This window comes from Bombina bombina, chromosome 10 (genome assembly GCF_027579735.1).
Source record: "Bombina bombina isolate aBomBom1 chromosome 10, aBomBom1.pri, whole genome shotgun sequence".
Taxonomy (NCBI): Eukaryota; Metazoa; Chordata; class Amphibia; order Anura; family Bombinatoridae; genus Bombina; species Bombina bombina.
The window spans coordinates 165,282,941-165,294,179 of NC_069508.1; the positions used below are offsets into that span (position 1 = coordinate 165,282,941).

Consider the following 11,239-nt stretch of genomic DNA (forward strand, 5'->3'; position numbering starts at 1 on the left):
ACAAGTAAACACACATATGTAGACACACATGTACGCACATACACACACACATATGCATACATGCACACATACAAACATACATAAGTGTACACATATGGACACAAATGAACACAAGCACATACAAACAGACACGTACACAAAGAAACATGCACACAAACATACATACGTGTACACACATAAACACATGCACATACAGACACAAACACACATACCCACATGCACACACACGTACACATGCACATACATAAGATCAGTAGAACAGAACCCAATTTCCCTTTTCAGTACTGAGGCCAATTTACATCGGGATTGCTAATCCCCACTAAATAGACCTGGATTAATATAGCTCATCTAAATATAAGTACATGCCTGAAAAGGTCTGCAGGATCCCTTGTAGGAGTCATAAGCAATAAAAGCTACTGAAGACTCAGATGTTCGGGTGTTTATTATCTCTGGATGAGCCAATGACAATGCAGTATTTCCCATGGAAAATGTACCTCCCAGTGCAGCAAGCAGAGGAACAAGGGACACGTTTAAGTTCTGTCACAGGTCAGAGATGCAAAATCCGTGCAGCTTAGTATAAGAAATGCTCTTTATTGTTTTTCAATATTTCAGAACTCAAGAAATTGGTCCAAACATTTTATTGACTTTACAAATCAAATAATTAAATATGCAATTTCATCTGTTTTATTCATTTTCAAATATATCATATCTAACTATTTTTATTAAAGCCCATAAGGAAAAGCAAGAGTCATAAAAAGGGTTAAGGTTCTGAAGTCTATGGGTTTCTATGGGATTCATCTCATTCCCTGCATATGCTGGCAACTCCTGTGAGATTATAGTGCCTCGCTAAATGAGAGAGAGATCATTCTCTTCAGTGTAGTGAGTTTTATTGAATCTAACTCATGGTTACTAAAAAAAAAAACTGTGTTGGAAATCTATATCTGATTTTAACCATTGGCTCAATCACATCACTACACCATGTATATCCACTACACCATGTGAGTGGGGGGTGCAGTCAGTGTATATGTGTGAGTGAGGGATGCAGTCAATGTATATGTGGGTGTGTGAGGTGCTGTCAGTGTATATGTGTGTGTGAGGGGTGCAGTCAGTGTATATGTGTGTGTGAGGGGTACCGTCAGTGTATATGTGTGAGTGAGGGATGCAGTCAATGTATATGTGTGAGTGAGGGATGCAGTCAATGTATATGTGTGAGTTAAGGGTGCAGTCAGTGTATAGGTGTGTGTGAGGGGTGCAGTCAGTGTATATGTGTGTGTGATGGGTGCAGTCAGTGTATATGTGTGTGAGTGAGGGGTGCAGTCAGTGTATATGTGTTAGTGAGAGGTGAAGTCAGTGTATAGGTGTGAGTGAGGGGTGCAGTCAGTGTATATGTGTGTGTGAGGGGTGCAGTCAGTGTATATGTGTGAGTGAGGGGTGCAGTCAGTGTATATGTGTGAGTGAGGGGTGCAGTCAGTGTATATGTGTGAGTGAGGGGTGCAGTCAGTGTATATGTGTGTGAGGGATGCAGTCAGTGTATATGTGTGAGTGGGGGGTGCAGTTAGTATATATGTGTGAGTGAGGGTTGCAGTCAGTGTATATGTGTTAGTGAGAGGTGCAGTCAGTGTATATGTGTGTGAGGGGTGCAGTCAGTGTATATGTGTGAGTGAGGGGTGCAGTCAGTGTATATGTGTGAGTTAGGGGTGCAGTCAGTGTATATGTGTGTGTGTGAGGGTTGCAGTCAGTGTATATGTGTGTGAGTGAGGGGTGCAGTCACTGTATATGTGTGTGAGTGATGGGTGCAGTCAGTGTATATGTGTGAGTGAGAGGTGCAGTCAGCGTGTATGTGGGTGTGTGAGGTGCAGTCAGTGTATATGTGTGAGTGAGGGGTGCAGTCAGTGTATGTCTATGTGTAAGTGAGGGATAAAGTCAGTGTATATGTGTGAGGGGTGCAGTCAGTGTATATGTGTGAGTGAGGGATGCAGTCAGTGTATATGTGTGAATGAGGGGTGCAGTCAGTGTATATGTGTGAGTTAGGGGTGCAGTCAGTGTATATGTGTGAGTGAGGGGTGCAGTCAGTGTATATGTAGGTGTGTGTGGAGCAGTCAGTGTATATGTGTGAGTGAGGGGTGCATTCAGTGTATATGTGTGAGTTAAGGGTGCAGTCAGTGTATATGTGTGAATGAGGGGTGCAGTCAGTGTATATGAAGGTGTGTGTGGGGCAGTCAGTGTATATGTTAGTGTGAGGGGTGCAGTCAGTGTATATATGTGAGTGAGGGGTGCAGTCAGTGTATATGTGTGAGTTAGGGGTGCAGTCAGTGTATATGTGTGAGTGAGGGGTACAGTCAGTGTATATGTGGGTGTGTAAGGTGCAGTCAGTGTATATGTGTGGGTGAGGGATGCAGTCAGTGTATATGTGTGAGTGAGGGATGCAGTCAGTGCATATGTGTGAGTGAGGGGTGCAGTCAGTGTATATGTGGGTATGTGGGATGCACTCAGTGTATATGTGTGAGTGAGGGGTGCAGTCAGTGTATATGTGTGAATGAGGGGTGCAGTCAGTGTATGTGAGGGTGTCTGAGGTGCAGTCAGGGTATATGTGTGAGTGAGAGGTGCAATCAGTGTATATGTTTGAGTGAGGGGTGCAGTCACTGTATGTGTGGGTGTGTGAGGTGCAGTCAGTGTATATGTGGGTGTGTGAGGTGCAGTCAGTGTATATGTGTGTGAGTGAGGGGTGCAGTCAGTGTATATGTGTAAGTGAGGAATGCAGTCAGTGTATATGTGTGAATGAGGGGTGCAGTCAGTGTATGTGTGGGTGTGTGAGGTGCAGTCAGTGTATATGTGTGAGTGAGGGGTGCAGTCAGTGTATATGTTTGAGTGAGGGGTGCAGTCACTGTATGTGTGGGTGTGTGAGGTGCAGTCAGTGTATATGTGGGTGTGTGAGGTGCAGTCAGTGTATATGTGTGTGAGTGAGGGGTGCAGTCAGTGTATATGTGTGTAAGTGAGGGGTGCAGTCAGTGTATATATGTGTGAGTGAGTGAGTGAGGGGTGCAGTCAGTGTATATGTGTGAGTAAGGGGTGCAGTCAGTGTATATGTGTAAATGAGGGGTGCAGTCAGCATGTATTTGGGTGTGTGAGGTGCAGTCAGTGTATATGAGTGAGTGAGGGGTGCAGTCAGTGTATGTCTATGTGTAAGTGAGGGATAAAGTCAGTGTATATGTGTGAGGGGTGCAGTCAGTGTATATGTGTGAGTGAGGGATGCAGTCAGTGTATATGTGTGAATGAGGGGTGCAGTCAGTGTATATGTGTGAGTTAGGGGTGCAGTCAGTGTATATGTAGGTGTGAGTGGGGCAGTCAGTATATATGTGGGTGTGAGGAGTGCAGTTAGTGTATATGTGTGAGTGAGGAGTGCATTCAGTGAATATGTGTGAGTTAGGGGTGCCGTCAGTGTATATGTGTGAATGAGGGATTCAGTCAGTGTATATGTAGGTGTGTGCGGGGCAGTCAGTGTATATGTTGGTGTGAGGGGTGCAGTCAGTGTATATATGTGAGTGAGGGTGCAGTCAGTGTATATGTGTGAGTTAGGAGTGCAGTCAGTGTATATGTGTGAGTGAGGGATGCAGTCAGTGAATATGTGGGTGTGTGAGGTGCTGTCAGTGTATATGTGTGAGTGAGGGATGCAATTAGTGTATATATGTGAGTTAGGAGTGCAGTCAGTGTATATGTGTGAGTGAGGGGTGCAGTCAGTGTATATGTGGGTGTGTGAGGTGCAGTCAGTGTATATGTGTGAATGAGGGGTGCAGTCAGTATATATGTTTAAATGAGGGGTGCAGTCACTGTATGTGTGGGTGTGTGAGGTGCAGTCAGTGTATATGTGGGTGTGTGAGGTGCAGTCAGTGTATATGTGTGTGAGTGAGGGGTGAAGTCAGTGTATATGTGTGTGAGTGAGGGGTGCAGTCAGTGTATATATGTGTGAGTGAGGGGTGCAGTCAGTGTATATGTGTGAGTTAGGGGTGCAGTCAGTGTATATGTGTAAATGAGGGGTGCAGTCAGCATGTATGTGGCTGTGTGAGCTGCAATCAGTGTATATGTGTGAGTGAGGGATAAAGTCAGTGTATATGTGTGAGTGAGGGGTGCAGTCAGTGTATATGTGTGAATGAGGGGTGCAGTCAGTGTATGTGTGGGTGTGTGAGGTGCAGTCAGTGTATATGTGTGAGTTAGGGGTTCAGTCAGTGTGTATGTATGAATGAGGGTGCAGTCAATGTATATGTGTGAGTGAGGGGTGTAGTCAGAGTATGTGTGTGAGTTAGGGGTGCAGTAAGTGTATATGTGTCAGTGAGGGTGCAGTCAGTGTATATGTAGGTGTGTGTGGGGCAGTCAGTATATATGTGGGTGTGAGGGGTGCAGTCAGTGTATATGTGAGGGTGAGGAGTGCATTCAGTGTATTTGTGTGAGTGAGGGATGCAGTCAGTGTATATGTGGGTATATGGGGTGCAGTCAGTGTATATGTGTGAGTAAGGGGTGCAGTCAGTGTATATGTGTGAGTGAGTGGTGTAGTCAGTGTATATGTGGGCATCGGGGTGCAGTTAGTGTATATGTGTGAGTGAGGGGTGCAGTCAGTGTATAGGTAGGTGTGTGGGGGGCAGTCAGTGTATATGTGTGAGTGAGGGGTGCAGTCAGTGTATATGTAGGTGTGTGGGGTACAGTCAGTGTATATGTGTGATTGAGGGGTGCAGTCAGTGTATATGTAGGTGTGGGGGACAGTCCGTGTATATGTGGGTGTGAGGGGTGCAGTTAGTGAATATGTGGATGTGAGGGGTGCAGTCAGTGTATATGTGTGAGTGAGGGGTGCAGTCAGTGTATATGTGGTTGTGAGGGGTGCAGTCAGTGTATATGTGTGAGTAAGGGGTGTAGTCAGTGTATATGTGGTTGTGGGGGGTGCAGTCAGTGTATATGTGTGAGAGAGGGGTGCAGTCAGTGTATATGTGTGAGTTAGGGGTGCAGTCAGTGTATATGTGTGTGTGAGGGGTGCAGTCAGGGTATAAGTGGGTGTGTAGGGTGCATTCAGTCTATATGTGGGTGTGTGGGGGGGGTGAAGTGCAGTCAGTGTATATGAGTGAGTGAGGGGTGCAGTCAGTGTATGTCTATGTGTAAGTGAGGGATAAAGTCAGTGTATATGTGTGAGGGGTGCAGTCAGTGTATATGTGTGAGTGAGGGATGCAGTCAGTGTATATGTGTGAATGAGGGGTGCAGTCAGTGTATATGTGTGAGTTAGGGGTGCAGTCAGTGTATATGTGTGAGTGAGGGGTGCAGTCAGTGTATATGAAGGTGTGTGTGGGGCAGTCAGTGTATATGTTAGTGTGAGGGGTGCAGTCAGTGTATATATGTGAGTGAGGGGTGCAGTCAGTGTATATGTGTGAGTTAGGGGTGCAGTCAGTGTATATGTGTGAGTGAGGGGTACAGTCAGTGTATATGTGGGTGTGTAAGGTGCAGTCAGTGTATATGTGTGGGTGAGGGATGCAGTCAGTGTATATGTGTGAGTGAGGGATGCAGTCAGTGCATATGTGTGAGTGAGGGGTGCAGTCAGTGTATATGTGGGTATGTGGGATGCACTCAGTGTATACAGGGAGTGCAGAATTATTAGGCAAGTTGTATTTTTGAGGATTAATTTTATTATTGAACAACAACCATGTTCTCAATGAACCCAAAAAACTCATTAATATCAAAGCTGAATAGTTTTGGAAGTAGTTTTTAGTTTGTTTTTAGTTATAGCTATTTTAGGGGGATATCTGTGTGTGCAGGTGACTATTACTGTGCATAAGTATTAGGCAACTTAACAAAAAACAAATATATACCCATTTCAATTATTTATTTTTACCAGTGAAACCAATATAACATCTCAACATTCACAAATATACATTTCTGACATTCAAAAACAAAACAAAAACAAATCAGTGACCAATATAGCCACTTTTCTTTGCAAGGACACTCAAAAGCCTGCCATCCATGGATTCTGTCAGTGTTTTGATCTGTTCACCATCAACATTGCGTGCAGCAGCAACCACAGCCTCCCAGACACTGTTCAGAGAGGTGTACTGTTTTCCCTCCTTGTAAATCTCACATTTGATGATGGACCACAGGTTCTCAATGGGGTTCAGATCAGGTGAACAAGGAGGCCATGTCATTAGATTTTCTTCTTTTATACCCTTTCTTGCCAGCCACGCTGTGGAGTACTTGGACGCGTGTGATGGAGCATTGTCCTGCATGAAAATCATGTTTTTCTTGAAGGATGCAGACTTCTTCTTGTACCACTGCTTGAAGAAGGTGTCTTCCAGAAACTGGCAGTAGGACTGGGAGTTGAGCTTGACTCCATCCTCAACCCGAAAAGGCCCCACAAGCTCATCTTTGATGATACCAGCCCAAACTAGTACTCCACCTCCACCTTGCTGGCGTCTGAGTCGGACTGGAGCTCTCTGCCCTTTACCAATCCAGCCACGGGCCCATCCATCTGGCCCATCAAGACTCACTCTCATTTCATCAGTCCATAAAACCTTAGAAAAATCAGTCTTGAGATATTTCTTGGCCCAGTCTTGACGTTTCAGCTTGTGTGTCTTGTTCAGTGGTGGTCGTCTTTCAGCCTTTCTTACCTTGGCCATGTCTCTGAGTATTGCACACCTTGTGCTTTTGGACACTCCAGTGATGCTGCAGCTCTGAAATATGGCCAAACTGGTGGCAAGTGGCATCTTGGCAGCTGCACGCTTGACTTTTCTCAGTTCATGGGCAGTTATTTTGCACCTTGTTTTTCCACACGCTTCTTGCGACCCTGTTGATTATTTTGAATGAAACGCTTGATTGTTCGATGACCACGCTTCAGAAGCTTTGCAATTTTAAGAGTGCTGCATCCCTCTGCAAGATATCTCACTATTTTTGACTTTTCTGAGCCTGTCAAGTCCTTCTTTTGACCCATTTTGCCAAAGGAAAGGAAGTTGCCTAATAATTATGCACACCTGATATAGGGTGTTGATGTCATTAGACCACACCCCTTCTCATTACAGAGATGCACATCACCTAATATGCTTAATTGGTAGTAGGCTTTCGAGCCTATACAGCTTGGAGTAAGACAACATGCATAAAGAGGATGATGTGGTCAAAATACTAATTTGCCTAATAATTCTGCACTCCCTGTATGTGTGAGTGAGGGGTGCAGTCAGTGTATATGTGTGAATGAGGGGTGCAGTCAGTGTATGTGAGGGTTTCTGAGGTGCAGTCAGGGTATATGTGTGAGTGAGAGGTGCAATCAGTGTATATGTTTGAGTGAGGGGTGCAGTCACTGTATGTGTGGGTGTGTGAGGTGCAGTCAGTGTATATGTGGGTGTGTGAGGTGCAGTCAGTGTATATGTGTGTGAGTGAGGGGTGCAGTCAGTGTATATGTGTAAGTGAGGAATGCAGTCAGTGTATATGTGTGAATGAGGGGTGCAGTCAGTGTATGTGTGGGTGTGTGAGGTGCAGTCAGTGTATATGTGTGAGTGAGGGGTGCAGTCAGTGTATATGTTTGAGTGAGGGGTGCAGTCACTGTATGTGTGGGTGTGTGAGGTGCAGTCAGTGTATATGTGGGTGTGTGAGGTGCAGTCAGTGTATATGTGTGAGTAAGGGGTGCAGTCAGTGTATATGTGTAAATGAGGGGTGCAGTCAGCATGTATTTGGGTGTGTGAGGTGCAGTCAGTGTATATGTGTGAGTGAGGGATAAAGTCAGTGTATATGTGTGAGTGAGTGAGGGGTGCAGTCAGTGTATATGTGTGAGTAAGGGGTGCAGTCAGTGTATATGTGTAAATGAGGGGTGCAGTCAGCATGTATTTGGGTGTGTGAGGTGCAGTCAGTGTATATGTGTGAGTGAGGGATAAAGTCAGTGTATATGTGTGAGTGAGGGGTGCAGTTAGTGTATATGTGTGAGTGAGGAATACAGTCAGTGTATATGTGTGAGTGAGGGGTGCAGTCAGAGTATGTGTGTGAGTTAGGGGTGCAGTCAGTGTATATGTAGGTGTGAGTGGGGCAGTCAGTATATATGTGGGTGTGAGGAGTGCAGTTAGTGTATATGTGTGAGTGAGGAGTGCATTCAGTGAATATGTGTGAGTTAGGGGTGCCGTCAGTGTATATGTGTGAATGAGGGATTCAGTCAGTGTATATGTAGGTGTGTGCGGGGCAGTCAGTGTATATGTTGGTGTGAGGGGTGCAGTCAGTGTATATATGTGAGTGAGGGTGCAGTCAGTGTATATGTGTGAGTTAGGAGTGCAGTCAGTGTATATGTGTGAGTGAGGGATGCAGTCAGTGTATATGTGGGTGTGTGAGGTGCTGTCAGTGTATATGTGTGAGTGAGGGATGCAGTGTATTTATGGCTGTGTGGGGTGCAGTCAGTGTATATGCATGAGTGAGGGATGCAGTCAGTGTATGTGTGGCTGTGTGGGGTGCAGTCAGTTCATATGTGTCAGTGAGGGGTGCAGTCAGTGTATATGTGGGTGTGTGGGGTGCAGTCAGTGTATATGTGGGTGTGTGGGGTGTGAGGGGTGCAGTCAGTGTATATGCGTGAGTGAGGGATGCAGTCAGTGTATTTGTGGCTGTGTGGGGTGCAGTCAGTGTATAAGTAGGTGTGTGGGGTGCAGTCAGTGTATATGTGTGTGAGTGAGGGGTGCATTCAGTGTATAGGTGGGTGTGTGGGTGCGGGGTGCAGTCAGTGTATATGTGGGTGTGTGGGGTGTAGTCAGTGTATATGTGTGAGTGAGGGATGCAGTGTATTTATGGCTGTGTGGGGTGCAGTCAGTGTATATGCATGAGTGAGGGATGCAGTCAGTGTATTTGTGGCTGTGTGGGGTGCAGTCAGTTAATATGTGTCAGTGAGGGGTGCAGTCAGTGTATATGTGGGTGTGTGGGGTGCAGTCAGTGTATATGTGGGTGTGTGGGGTGTGAGGGGTGCAGTCAGTGTATATGCGTGAGTGAGGGATGCAGTCAGTGTATTTGTGGCTGTGTGGGGTGCAGTCAGTGTATAAGTAGGTGTGTGGGGTGCAGTCAGTGTATATGTGTGTGAGTGAGGGGTGCAGTCAGTGTATATGTGTGAGTGAGGGGTGCATTCAGTGTATAGGTGGGTGTGTGGGGTGCAGTCAGTGTATATGTGGGTGTGTGGGGTGTAGTCAGTGTATATGTGTGAGTGAGGGATGCAGTGTATTTATGGCTGTGTGGGGTGCTGTCAGTGTATATGTGTGAGTGAGGGGTGCAGTCAGTGTATAGGTGGGTGTGTGGGGTGCAGTCAGTGTATATGAGGGTGTGTGGGGTGCAGTCAGTGTATATGTGTGAGTGAGGGGTGCAGTCAGTGTATAGGTGGGTGTGTGGGGTGCAGTCAGTGTATATGTGTGAGTGAGGGGTGCAGTCAGTGTATAGGTGGGTGTGTGGGGTGCAGTCAGTGTATATGTGGGTGTGTGGTTTGCAGTTAGTGTATATGTGTGAGTGAAGGGTGCAGTCAGTGTATATGTGGGTGTATGGGGTGCAGTCAGTGTATATGTGGGTGTATGGGGTGCAGTCAGTGTATATGTGTGAGTGAGGGGTGCAGTCAGTGTATATGTGTGAGTGAGGGGTGCAGTCAGAGTATGTGTGTGAGTGAGGGGTGCAGTCAGTGTATATGTGGGTGTGTGGGGTGCAGTCAGTGTATATGTGTGAGTGAGGGGTGCAGTCAGTGTATATGTGTGAGTGAGGGGTGCAGTCAGTGTATATGTGGGTGTGTGGGGTGCAGTCAGTGTATATGTGGGTGTGTGGGGTGCAGTCAGTGTATAGGTGGTCGTGTGGGGTGCAGTCAGTGTATAGGTGGGTGTGTGTGGTGCAATTAGTATATATGTGGGTGTGTGGGGTGCAGTCAGTGTATATGTTGGTGTGTGGGGTGCAGTCAGTGTATATGTGGGTGTGTGGGGTGCAGTCAGTGTATAGGTGGTCGTGTGAGGTGCAGTCAGTGTATAGGTGGGTGTGTGTGGTGCAATTAGTATATATGTGGGTGTGTGGGGTGCAGTCAGTGTATATGTTGGTGTGTGGGGTGCAGTCAGTGTATATGTGGGTGTGTGGGGTGCATTTATTCTATGTTTAAGAATAGAGGGACGTCTTTTGGATTCTTCATTCTATGATAGAATTAGTGGAGCCCGGAGACAATGTGATTTTGTTTGGGTAAAGTGAATCTCTGAGCATTTTTATTTTTAGTGTAATCAGAATGATTTTTTTTATTTTATTTTCCCTTTTTTTCTTGCAAACCAAACAGACAAGGTGAACAAATCTCCCATCTTCCATCTCTTAACAGTTATTACGTCCTCAGACTGGCCAGTTAGACAGACACAGTGGCACCAAGCAGCCTGCAGCCATGCACCGGTGACACGGTGTGCGCAAGGAATTCTTCTTTATTGGATACCTGACAAAGCATCTATTGGAAGCTGCCCAATGCCCGATGCCCCTCCTGATAGTCTCTAGAACATGGAATTTCATGCTGGATTAGTGGAGAGTTTCTCTGTCCTTCAGCCTTAACATGTACTGAGATGGACACAGTTTGTGATATTCACCCCCAGCAGAGGATAATCTCCCATTCCCAAAATATTCCATGGAGTTTATTTACTAAAGTGTTAGACACCTCTTTGTATTTCTGCCTGGTTTCCCCTGTTCTTTAATATTGAATGCAGTGACTCATATTGTGACCCTGGAAATATGTTAGAGACTTTTTCTTTGCTTAAAGGGAGATGCACCCAATTTTTTACTTTCATAATTCAGACAGAACATTCAATTTTAAACAACCTTCCTATTTAATATTGTCTCATTTTCTTGTTATCCTTTGTTGAAAAGCAGGAAGGTAAGCTCAGGAGCGTGCATGTGTCTGCAGCACTACATGGCAGCAGTTTTGCAACAATGTTATACATTAGCAAGAGCACTAGATGGCAGCAGCTTTATAATAATGTTATACATTAGCAAGAGCACTAGATGGCAGCAGTTTTATAACAATGTTATACATTAGCAAGAGCATTTTCTTGTTATCCTTTGTTGAAAAGCAGGAAGGTAAGCTCAGGAGCGTGCATGTGTCTGCAGCACTACATGGCAGCAGTTTTGCAACAATGTTATACCTTAGCAAGAGCACTAGATGGCAGCAGTTTTATAACAATGTTATACATTAGCAAGAGCACTAGATGGCAGCAGTTTTGCAACAATGTTATACATTAGCAAGAGCACTAGA

General features: G+C 45.6%; 1 long non-coding RNA gene across 1 annotated transcript; it reads left to right on the forward strand.

The window, feature by feature from the left end:
- Positions 1-423: 423 nt before the first annotated feature.
- On the forward strand, positions 424-10,654 carry LOC128641381 (uncharacterized). The gene is made up of 2 exons (XR_008399478.1): positions 424-546; positions 10,283-10,654. It is a non-coding gene; the product is annotated as an uncharacterized LOC128641381 (long non-coding RNA).
- Positions 10,655-11,239: the final 585 nt, after the last annotated feature.